Here is a 12,778-nt window from a genome sequence, read left to right on the forward strand (position 1 = left end):
GGAAAAAATGAATAAAGGGAAAGTGTGATGAGAGAAAATGAGGAGAGAGTGTGTGATGGAAAAGAATGAAGAGAGAGAAAGTGGGATGAGAGAAAATATGGAGAGAGAGAGTATGGTAAGAGAGATTGAGGAGAGAGAAAGTATGATAAAAAAATGAAGAGAAAGAAAATAATGAGAGAGAGTGATGAGAGAGAAAATAATGAGAGAGAGTGATGAGAGAGAATACAAAGAGAAAATGATAGAGAATGTGTGATGAGAGAGAATAAGGAGAGAGAGTGATGGAAGAGAATGAAGAGAGAGAAAGTGTGATTAGATAAAATATGGAGAGAGAGTATGGTAAGAGAGATTCAGGAGAGAGAACGAATGATGAGAGAAAAAGTATGATGAAAAAAATGAGAAAATAAAGAGAGAGAAAATAATGAGAGAGAGTCTATGATGAGAGAGAAAATTGTAACGAATGTGTGATGAGAGAGAATAAGAAGAGATAAAATATATTGAAAGAAAAAATATGATGATAGAATGAGGAGAAAGAAAGTATGATGAAAGAGAACAAGGAGAGAAAATGAAATGGAAGAAAAATTAAACAAATATACTAAGGGTATTTTTTGGAAATTAATTAATTCCCTTATTTCCAAACCTCAAAACCTAAGACCAGCTTAATATAAAAATTTAATTGAACTTAACACACGAACCCTGCAATAGTACAACACAAGGATAACACACGAAAGAACTAGTAGATGATCTCGCCGCAAAAACAAAAATTAATTTAATATCTTAGTGAACCAATGGTCCACGTATTAGATATTAAACTGATAAGAACAAATACTACACTTGATCTTAGCCAAAAGGCCGAGAAAGGTATGAATAAATTAGAGCCATAGCCTCTTTTTTTATAGCACTAGTTCCACTCCGTCAATCAAAAACAAACGATATGGGACTAAATTCTAAACCCTAAACTCTAAACTCCATCTAGTATGAAAGGTCATTACAATTTTTTTTTGTTTTTAAGAAGAGGTGAGAGTACAACTCCACCTGGTCTAAATGGCCATTAGAGTTTTTTTTTTAAGAAGAGGTGAGAGTACATTGCAAACCGTGATCTTTCTCACGTCTCCTTCTCCTTGACCGCGGAAAAGAAAGGAGAGTCTTGTTGCTTGAGATTTTGTTCTGGAGGTTGTTAAGGTTTGTTGCTTCGCCACTACAGCTGCGTCGGCGAGCAAGACCTCTCCTCCGTCGCTCACCCTCTCTCCGCCTCGCTCCCTCGTAAGCTGATCGAATTCTCCGCCGAAGCCATCTGTGGGTTTGATCCCCCGATTCACTCGGCTCGTCACTAGTCGGGTTCAGATGCCGATCCTTCAAGCTGCGTCGCATGGTTCCTCTGTCGCAGTCGCCACTAGCGGCGTCAATGAGACCGCAACCCGGGATGCCCTTGATGGTATCCGTGTATTCGCAGCGGGGGCACTGGAGAGCCCTGTTCCTCAGCGATCTCTGGGACCAAAACGAAATATCAAATTGCTTCCTTTTTTCCCTTCTCCCGTTCATACTAACTACTGATTTTCTAAATCTTTCTTCTCTAGATCTGATTACCACTTGCTCTTAGTTTGTTCGATTAGGCAATTGTTAGCTGTTCTGTTTCATTGTCCTAGCAGATTGATTGATACATGATCAACTACTTTTGTGTAGATTAGTGTGTTTCAGTGGTTGCACTCATGAGGCATTTTGGATGTTTTTGTTGGTGAGTTTAGCTCTTCTCTTTTGATACCTGCAAACTCATCCAAATTTGATGCAGCAGGAGTTAAACTAATTGCAGTTGGTGTTGGGACTCCTGGCAAAGCTTGCGTGCTTGCTGAACGGGTAATGATTCAATTTCGCAGTTAACTTTGATTGTAGTAATTTGTTGTTTTACAATAGTGTGTTTGTTCTATGTTTCACAAGAGAATGTATCTCCTGAAACATGGAGATTTCCGGTTTCCTTTGCTTATGATCATTGATCTCCTTCATGAGAAATTTACATGGATCATTCGCGGCAGAACAATTCACGCGCCTAGAATTGATCCAAGCATCTCAATTTTTTTTAAAAATTTATTCCTTTAAATTGTAAATCCTAAACACCCAAAATACATATATTATATACCCCATGGGTACTTAAAATTTTTTAATTTTAATTTTTTTAGCTTGAACACTATAATCCAACTCCTAAACCCTAAAGTTTAAATCTAATCGGCTTAACTCAGGAGCTAAACGAAATAAATTTTAAAAAATAAATCTAATACAAGATGGGCACCTATATATATATCGTTCGCGGTGGAACAGTCCACAACTCTGTTGTCGGGCTCACAGATTAGGATAGCGAAAATTGTCGAGAGAATAACTTTTCCGTCGGTATATATTTACCAACAAAACTAGTTATTCCATCGGTAAATGTACCGACGGAACAGTAATTCCGTCGGAGTATAATTTTCCGACGAATTTTACACCGACACTTTATTTTCCGTCAGTAAATGCCTCTACCGACAGAACTACGACGGAATATTCCGTCAGTAATGCTTTTTTTTTAGTGGAACAGTCCACAACTGTGTTGTCGAGCGCATAGAATTGATCCAGACACCCTAATTGGAATACATGTGTTATTTTATTTTATTTTTTTACGCTCTGAGTTTAAACTAATTAGATTTTACCTTTAGTGTCTATATATGTTAAATTATAATGTTCAAATTAAACAAAATTAGATACTCACGGGTATAATATATATATATATATATATATATATATATATATATATATATACATATATATATATATATATATATATATATATATATATATATATATATATAGGATATTTTTTTAGCTCCGATTTATGGATTTTTTTAATTTTAAAAAATAAAAAAATTGAGACGCCTTGATCAATTCCAGGTGCCTCTATCAATCAGGCACGGACGATCGCATAACATACTATACACACACAAATGCTAGCCTAGGCGACATTCGTGGGCAGCACATAGAATCAGCGAAATACGAAATTTTTTAGCTCCACTTATGTCAATAAGAGTTTGTCTTTTGAGTGTAGGATTTGGATTATAGTATTAAGCATAACAAAAAATTAAATTTAAAAAACAAATTGGATACTCAAGAGATTTGCAGAGTAAGGTATGCAGAATATCAAAATTATATTTATAGTGTTTTGTTATCATGCACACCCATGTATACGCAAATGATGATCATTTAGGGTGTGTTTTGTTGGAGGTATTCTTGATAACCTTAGTTATCGATCTAAGATCATCAACGAAAACCTGTTAAAAAAAAATGTTCACTTTTTTAACCTAAACTCTAAAAAAAAATTAACACTATTGTATGTTCATGAATTTCTCATAAATGATTACCTAGAATAATAAAATTATATATAAAGAGTTTTATTACTTTCACCTACAAAATAAAAAACATAAACTAATAAAATATTTTATGGAGATGCAGGGTATCGATCCCCGTACCTCTCGCCGGAGGTACGCATTCTCCCTTATTCGAAGCCACTTGAATTCCTCTTGCCTGACTTGAGCGTCGGAGGGTCGTCGCCGGGAACCCCTTCCCGGCCCGACTTCTTTGCAGGTATTGGTTGCCAAAAGACTAAGGAATGTAGCAGATAAGGTATTGGTTCTCCAAATTTGTTATTTGACTTGCAAAATAGCTAATAACTATCTCATAATACAAGTAAAATATCTTTCAAGAGAAATTCACTTTTTGTTAGGGTTGTGATGTTTCTATGACACAAACCCTTCCAGAGAAATTCACTTTTTTCATGAGCTCTGATGTTTCTATGACATTCAAATGAATAATTGGTGTTGGACTCGTGTGACTCTTTCTTAGTTTCATTGCTCTACTTGCCACAAAAGTCTTGCAAACGTGTGACATGAGAACATTTGATGAATTTGTTCTTGTGGCAGACAAATGATGCATATTGAGATACCACTGGAGAATTTCTTCAACGCATATGGATAACTTTTCATTCTTGTTATTATTATAGAATGCAATAAGATTTAGTAGATTCATAAAATATGACAAGAATGAACTTTGATTACAACCCTCCTACTTCCATGTGTCTATCAATCTCTTAATCCATTTTCAAAGTGTTGTTTCTCTCATTCATAAGAATCTCTCTGTTCTTTAAATTTATAATTTCTGGAATTTATGCTTTGCCTATCGAAATAAATAAACTTCTTTGCTTCATCTATTCGTGCAGCCTCTTGCAACGGTAAAGTTGTTGCTTTGTGACCAAAAGGTCACGGGTTCGAATCCTGGAAACAACCTCTTGCAAAAAAGCAGGATAAGGCTGCATACAATGGATCCTTCCTCGAGACCCCGCATAACGGGAGCTTTGTGCACCGGACTACTTTTTGTTTTTTTTTTGTTGCTTCATCTATTCGTGCACTTCTGCATTGGATATATGTTGGTTTTTGTATGTGAGTGCAAACTTTGTAACAGGTACAAATTGGCATGCTCATCGAACTTTACAACCATATTTGACTCGGTGGTCGAGAACAACTATCAGCTTTTTATGGTAGAAAGATTGATTTTGGCAAGTGCCGAAACATATGTGAAAACTTACAAGGAAGATGAAGATGATCGAAGTCTAATAAATGACACAAAGAATAACAATAACAACTGTCAAATCCCTGTTTATACCATGGACAATGAGGGAATTGATCGATAGATTCAAGATTTGGCAAATATTCAGATATATGGTCGAACAATAAATGCGTGGGAATGGAACTGCTTTAAACATCTAACAAATTGAGTTCGCATGTGGCTTTCTTATCATTTTCATATGGTTAGAGAAGATTTCTAGTGATTGACTTGTATCTAAAATGTTTTTGTTTTAGTTCTTGTAATGTGTGTTGTAAAATCAAAATGATTGAGACAATAAGGCTTTTAGATGTGATGATATTAGTTCTACATCTTCCCAATGTTGTCTTGTAATGTTAAGCTAGTCTTAAAAATAATTAACCAGGCTGAGTAACGTCGAGCATGGGATGACCGACCCGGTCCCACGAAAGTTTTCCACCGGACACCAAAGTAAATCGGGAAGGGCTCGCAGCGGGCAGCCTAGAAGCCCAACATCTTTTAGTTGCGTGCCCCATCTAGAGGAAAAATTCCTGCAAATTCGCCATAGCTGGGGCTCGAACCGTGGGTGCCTGAGTGATAACCTAGATGCCCTGCCGCGGCACCATAGCCTCGGAGGCTCCATGATTAGGTTGATTGAACACTAATTACGATGGGATAAATCTCGCGACTCAAAAGTATTCTTCAGCATTGCAAATATATAAATTCATACTTCATAACTCAAATCCTCGCTATAATATTCCTATCAAATTAACTTACTTTTAGGGTGCAAATCTTAGATTTGTCAGTATCAATACAATAAAAAATGTATGATTTGAGCGAACCAATTCAAGGCGCGATAAGGCATGCTAGAATTAGTTCAATCTTTGATATGGTGGGCAAAAATGGACTCATTGCTTGTACTCAACCTATCGAGATCATCTAATGGCAAAGATCTATTTGTTAGAGGAACTCGTCATTAACTTGTTAACTTCTTGTAATATATACAAAGAACATCTCTATCTCCAACATGGTAGTTAAATTCTAAGCGATTATTAGCTTTTTGGTTTTATGACAAGTATACTAATTGCAAATATAAGTTTGTAACATTAAAAAATAATGGAAATTCTAAATTTATATGGCTTAACTTAATTGTAAAAAAAAACTTGCACTCAATAAATTAAAACTATTATAAAGGTAAATGAATGATTCAAAAACCATAAAGATGCATTCTAAAAAAATCGACAAATTATGAGGGATAACAATATTTTTTTTTTCTATTACAATAAGAAAAAAAATCAAAATGATAGAAATTTCTCAGACTCATAAGTTTAACTGATCAAATGAGATCTAAAAATAATATCATAATTTTATCTTTTTTAAAATTCAAATACAATTTCCACTATCTATATATTCGATAACAAAAATAAATTAAACATTTATGAGAAAATTTAGTGTTTAACTCGATAATCATTTATTTATATTTATTTGATATGAATTAAATAAATAAGCTTGATTAATTCATTAAAAATTAAATAAATTTCTTAAAAACAAAGATTTTAAATTATTCAAAAATTATATTCACAAACAAAACTTGTAAACTATATTTATTAACAAACTGGTTATTAAATTTGTAAATAATTTTTTTAAAAAAAAAACTGTAATATTAAACTCATTAATCAAATAAATAAACTTTAAAATATAAAATTTTTAATCAATCAATTTCAAATTAAAAATGTAATAATATCTAAATATATATAGATTTTGTTTGGCCTGGCATGATATATATTTTGTGTTTATATAAATTTTATAATAGCATACACATTGGGCTGGTAGCTGAGTTGTGTGGGTATATAGTAGAACTAGGAACAAAATTTCATTAAATTTTCTTAATAATTTATAATTAGGGATGTCAAAAATAAATCTGATCCGTAAATCCAAGTCAACCCGAAAAATATCCAACTTGAATTAGAAATTTTCATATTCAGATCGGAGGATTTTTAAGTTGTACTAGGATTGGATCGGAGTCCAGATTGACTAGGATTGGCCTAAATTTAGGATTTAATAAATCTTTTTAAAATTAAATCAAATTTTATTTTTAAAATTATGAATATCAATATTAAAGCTAGTATAATAATGATAAATTATTGAGATAAAAATAAAAAATTATAATAAAAATAACAAGCAAAAAATTATTTTTAATTAAGTTATTCAAGTTGGTCGAATTATTTAGATTCATATTTAAAGATTTCGAATTGTATTCAGATTGGGGTTAGGTTCGAATTAATTTTTTTTTATAAAATCTTTGCTTCAAGCCGAACTTTTATAAAATCTTTGCTTCAAGCCGAATTAATTGGTATTCGAGTGGTACAGGTGTTTATTCCCTAAGGATTAAATGCCCTCCCTATTAGAAAGTTGTTTGATAAGTGATTTATCTTTTCTTGGGGGGAGTAAAATCATTTTTTCTTACCAAATTATAAAAAAACACTAATTAAGTTATTTCGATAAAATTGAATAACTTAATAAAATTTAAAATTTTAATTAAATTATTTCAAAATTTCATCTAAGAAAACATCAATTTATTCCATTCTAATTTTAAAATTTCTTATTCATTAAATTCAATTATTTTATGTGTTTTGTATTTATTTTTAAATATATAAAATTTTAAGATTTAATTTCATAGATTGTAATTAATAATTTAAAAATAAACTTAATTTAATATAAAATTTTAATTTAACTTGGTCGGGTGCGCCGAACCCCTACAATAGTGCAACATTGGGATGACACGCAAAGGATCCAATAGCAAGCTACTGTAAAGATCCCTCCCCAAAGAAAAATTAATTTAATATCATAGTGAACCAATGGTCCATGTATCAGATATTAAACTGATAAGAACAGATACTACACTTGATCTTAGCCAAAAGGCCGAGAAAGGTATGAATGAGAAAGTGTCATAGCGTCTTCTTTTATAGCACTAGTTCCACTCCGTTAATCAAAAACAAACGATATGGGACTACATTCTAAACCCTAACATGTAAACTCCATCTAGTATAAAAGATCATTACAGTTTTTTTTTGTTTGTAAATAGAGGCGAGAGTACAACTCCTCCTGGTCTAAATGGCCATTAGAGTTTTTTTGAAGAAGAGGTGAGAGTACACTGCAAATCGTGATCTTTCTCACGTCTCCTTCTCCTTGGCCGCAGAAAAGAAAGGAGAGACTTGTTGCTTGCGATTTTGTTCTGGAGGCAGTTAAGGTTTGTTGCTTCGTCGCTGCAGCTGCGTCGACAAGCAGGACATCTTCTCCGTCGATCACCCTCTCTCCGCCTCATGCCCTCATCAACTAATCAAATTCTTCGGCGAAGCTGTTTGTGGGTTTGATCCCCCGATTCGCTCGGCTCGTCACTAGTCAGTTTCAGATGTAGATCCTATAGGAAATGGGAACGTTGGAACATGTCCACGTTCCCCACTACTCTTAATGGAAAAGTCCATTATATCCATGGGTTATTTTCCTTAATAAGGAGTGCATCCAAGGATCATGGGGAACGATTCACGGTGTAGAGAAAGAGACAACAAGAGAGTGAGGAGAACATTTGAGACGGTGGGATTTGGTTCGTGGAATTATGGAGAGCTTTCCAATCCTATGATTGCTCTTCCGACAGCTAGTACAATCGTTGCCGATTGTATATCTGTGGGAGATCGTTGTAAGTGTTTACCATTTTAATTCGTTTTGATTCATGCATTTAGAGTATCAACAATGGTATCAGAGCACATAGTTAGATATAAATGCATGAAAAATCTCCTGTTTAAAATAGCTACCCCTTCCTTTTGCTCTTGTTTGCTGCCGCTCCGATCGATTTTGTTTCCTGTTGCCAACACATGGAAAGATAGCGTCCATGTTGCGAACATCCCCAATTGTCGACGTCGTAGGCCTTGAGGGACACCCACGGAGTTTGCCTCTGATTTGGGCGGTGGTTGTGCTCATGGCCGCCACTCGCAGAGGCCTTGCGTCGTTAGCGTCGGAGGGCTATCGCCAAAGACTTCCCCTGGTTTCTGGGCACTAACATTTTTTTTTGCATGTTTTAGTGTGTGCGAGATCAAAGGAAAACTTTTTCTAATATTAAAAAGTCTTATTCCAATCAATAACCAAGTCACCATTGCCGGCATGCCCTCTTTTTAATTTTCAGACATGATCAATCGTACTGTCACATATATTGAGGAGGAAGTCTCAATTCATGCATCTTACTCTTGAGGTTTTGGTGGTTCTCATTTGATATGTTGGGTTCATCCTATTGAACTCGTTTTGTTTCTTTTATATCTACTTGCAATAGCCTGGAGGGATGAGATGTGGAAAGTCAATCTTACTTTGGCCTTTGTGCTTCCTTTTCCCATTGCAAAATATATTAAAGAACTTTGTTGCCTACTTTCCCAACTCTGTTGCTTCCTGGTATGAAACGTCTTAACATGTTAGTTAATCTAACCCGCAAGCTAATCACCCCTCGAGTTATTCTCCTATAGTTCGGGCCCTCCGTAGACCGTAGGGTTAGGGTTTTCCCATGGTCTTTCATTTGGCCTGTTCTTTCAGTGATCTATTTATCAGTTTGACTGAACGAGCCTATTTATCCAAAGCATTGGTCTGGAGTTAGTTCATGATCATCGAGATGGTAACAACATTGTGCTCTCGGTACACATCCTAAGCGTGCCCTATCATTCTGCCCTCGTTGCATATCCAAAGCGTGTCGGATAGGGCAGTAAATGAACCAATGGTTCAAAAATAAGTTTGGTGCTCGATTTAATATGGAATTATTTATGTTCGTTCAATACAACACAATTTTAATTAATTGGACATGCTTCAAAAACTTATGAATAAATTTGAACAAGTATATTGGTGCATAATGATCATCAATAACTTTTTTATAAACATGTTAAATAAATAAAATAAAATAAAATAAAATAATTAAATTTAATAAATAATTATATAAGTTTCAAACAATAAATAAGTTTGTTCTTGTGTGATAGTACAATGGTAGGGCACTTTTATAGTTTCCCAAATATTTAAGGATCGAGTTTAAATCTCGGTGAATTAACGGATGAATTTTCTCTAATGGACGATTGATCTAAGAACACCGGATTGATGGACCGGTGGAAAATGTTTATGGCTAGATTGACCATCCCAGGATTAGTTAGTGAAAGTTGAATTCTTGATACCAATTCAATTGAGAACTTGATAACATTTAAACAAACCAACCTCAAGCCTAACTTGAATTAAACTCTACCCCACGATGTAGCCAAATTGGTATTCGAATGATACAAGTGTTTTACCTATTTTATTCCCTACAGATTAATTAAATGTCCTCCCTATTATAGAAAGTTGTTTGGTACATGATTTATCATTCTTGGGTGGAGTAAAATCATTTTTTCTTACCAAATTAAAAAAAAACCACACTAATTAAGTTATTTCGATTAAATTGAATAACCTAATAAAATTTTAATTAAATTATTTCAAAATTTCATCCAAGAAAACATCAATTTATTCAATTCTAATTTTAAAATTTCTTATTCATTAAATGAAAAATAATAATTTAATCAATAAAAAAATTCAGTTATTTTTATGTGTTTTGTATTTATTTTTAAATATATAAAATTTTAAGATTTAATTTCTTGCACTATAATTAATAATTTAAAAAAAAAACTTAATTTAATATAAAAATTTAATTTATCTTGGTCGGGTGCGCCGAACCCCTACAATAGTGCAACACAGGAATGACACGTGAAGGATCCAATAGCAAGCTACTGTAATGATCCCTCCCCAAAATAAAAATTAATTTAATATTATAGTGAACCGATGGTCCACGTATCAGATATTAAACTGATAAGAACAGATACTACACTTGATCTTAGCCAAAAGGCCGAGAAAGGTATGAATGAGAAAGTGCCATAGCCTATTCTTTTATAGCACTAGTTCCACTCCGTCAATCAAAAAAAACGATATGGCACTAACTTCTAAACCCTAAACTCAAAACTCCACCTAGTATAAAAGGTCATTACAGTTTTTTTTGTTTGTAAATAGAAGCGAGAGTACAACTCCACCTGGTATAAATGGTCATTAGAGTTTTTTTTTAAGAAGAGGCGAGAGTACACTGCAAACCGTGATCTTTCTCACGTCTCCTTCTCCTTGGCCACGGAAAAGAAAGGAGAGTCTTGTTGCTTGTGATTTTGTTCTGGAGGCAATTAAGGTTTGTTGCTTCGCCGCAGCAGCTGCGTCGACAAGCAGGACATCTCCTCCATCGGTCAACCTCTCTCCGCCTCTCTCCCTCATAAGCTGATCAAATTCTTTGCCTAAGGTGTCTATAGGTTTGTTCCCTCGATTCGCTCGGCTCGTCACTAGTCAGCTTCAGATGTCGATCCTATAGGAAATGGGAACGTAGGAGCATGCCCACGTTCCCCACTACAATTAATGGAAAAGTCCATTATATCCTTGAGTTATTTTCCTTTATAAGGGGTGCGTCCAAGGATCATGGCGGATGATTCACAGTGTAGAGAAAGAGACAACGAGAGAGTGAGAAGAATATCTGAGACGGTGAGATTTGGTTCGTGGAATTGTGGAGAGCTTTCCAATCCTATGATTGCTCTTCCGGCAGCAAGTCCAATCGTCGTCGATTGTAGATCTGTGGGAGATTGTTGTAAGTGTTTACCATTTTAATTCGTTTTGATTCGTGCATTTAGAGTATCAACAATGGTATCATAGCACATAGTTAGTTATAAATGCTTGACAAATCTCCTACTTAAAATTTCTACCCCTTCCTTTTGCTCTCTTTTCCTACCGCTCCGATCAATTTTGTTGCCTGCTGCCAACACATGGAAAGATAGCGTCCATGTCGCAAACTTACCCAATTGCCGACATCGTAGGCCTTGAGGAACACCCACAAAGTTTGCTCTGATATTGGCCGGTGGTTGTGCTCATGGCCGCCACTCGCAGAGGCTTTGCGTCATTTGCGTCAGAGGGCTATCGCCAAAGACTTCCCCTAGTTTTTGGTCACTAACATTTTTTTTTGCTTGTTTTAGTGTGTGCGAGATCAAAAGAAAACTTTTTCTCATAGTAAAAAGTCTTATTCCGATCAATAACCAAGTAACCATTGCTAGCATGCCCTCTTTTCAATTTTCAAACATAATCAATCGTATTGTCAAATATTTTGAGGAGGAAGTCTCAATTCATGCATCTTACTCTTGAGGTTTTGGTGGTTCTCATTTGCTATGCTGAGTTCATCCTATTGAACTCGTTTTGTTTCTTTTATATCTACTTGCAATAGCCTGGAGGGATGAGATGTGGAATGTCAATCTTAGTTTGGCCTTTGTGCTTCCTTCTCCCATTGCAAAATATATTAAAGAACTTTGTTGCCTACTTTCCCAACTCTGTTGCATCCAGGTATGAAAGCGCCTTAACATGTTAGTTAATCAAACCCACAAGCTAATCACCCCTCGAGTTATTCTCCTATAGTTTGGGCCCTCCATAGACCGTAGGGTTAGGGTTTTCCCATGGTCTTTCATTTGGCATGTTCTTTCAGTGTGACCGAACAATTTACTTATCAGTTTGACTGAGCGAGACTATTTATCCAAAGCATTGGTCTGGAGTTGGTTCAAGATCATCGAGATGGTATCAACATTGCGCTCTCGGTTTATATCCCAAGCGTGCCCTATCATTGTGCCCTCGTTGCATATCCCAAGCATGCCAGATAAGGCGGTAAATGAACCAATGGTTCAAAAATAAGTTTGGTGTTCAATTTAATATGAAATTATTTATGTGCGTTCAATACAACACTATTTTAATTAATTGGACATGCTTCAAAAATTTATGAATAAATTTGAACAAGTATATTGGTGAATAATGATCATCAATAACTTGTTTATAAACATGTTAAATAAAATAAAATAAAATAAAATAATTAAATTTAATAAATAATTGAATAAGTTTCAAACTATAAATAAGGTTGTTCTTGTGTAATAGTACCATGATAGGACACTTTTAGTTTTCCAAATATTTAAGGATCGAGTTTAAATCTCGGTGAATTAACGGATGAATTTTCCCTAATGGACGATTGATCTAAGAACATTGGATTGATGGACCGGTGGAAAATTTTTATGGCTGGATTGACCATCTCAGGATTAGTCAGCGAAAGTTGAGTACTTGA

At 34.7% G+C, this 12,778-nt stretch overlaps 2 non-coding genes and 1 pseudogene across 2 annotated transcripts; all 3 read right to left on the reverse strand.

Annotated features, from left to right (window-relative positions):
• Positions 1-677: 677 nt before the first annotated feature.
• On the reverse strand, positions 678-862 carry LOC122037726 (annotated as a pseudogene).
• Positions 863-7,334: 6,472 nt separating this feature from the next.
• On the reverse strand, positions 7,335-7,531 carry LOC122037694. The gene has a single exon (XR_006127708.1). It is a non-coding gene; the product is annotated as a U2 spliceosomal RNA (small nuclear RNA).
• Positions 7,532-10,313: 2,782 nt separating this feature from the next.
• LOC122037682 lies at positions 10,314-10,511 on the reverse strand. Its single transcript, XR_006127696.1, has one exon. It is a non-coding gene; the product is annotated as a U2 spliceosomal RNA (small nuclear RNA).
• Positions 10,512-12,778: the final 2,267 nt, after the last annotated feature.

Source organism: Zingiber officinale, unplaced genomic scaffold (genome assembly GCF_018446385.1).
Source record: "Zingiber officinale cultivar Zhangliang unplaced genomic scaffold, Zo_v1.1 ctg72, whole genome shotgun sequence".
Lineage (NCBI taxonomy): Eukaryota > Viridiplantae > Streptophyta > Magnoliopsida > Zingiberales > Zingiberaceae > Zingiber > Zingiber officinale.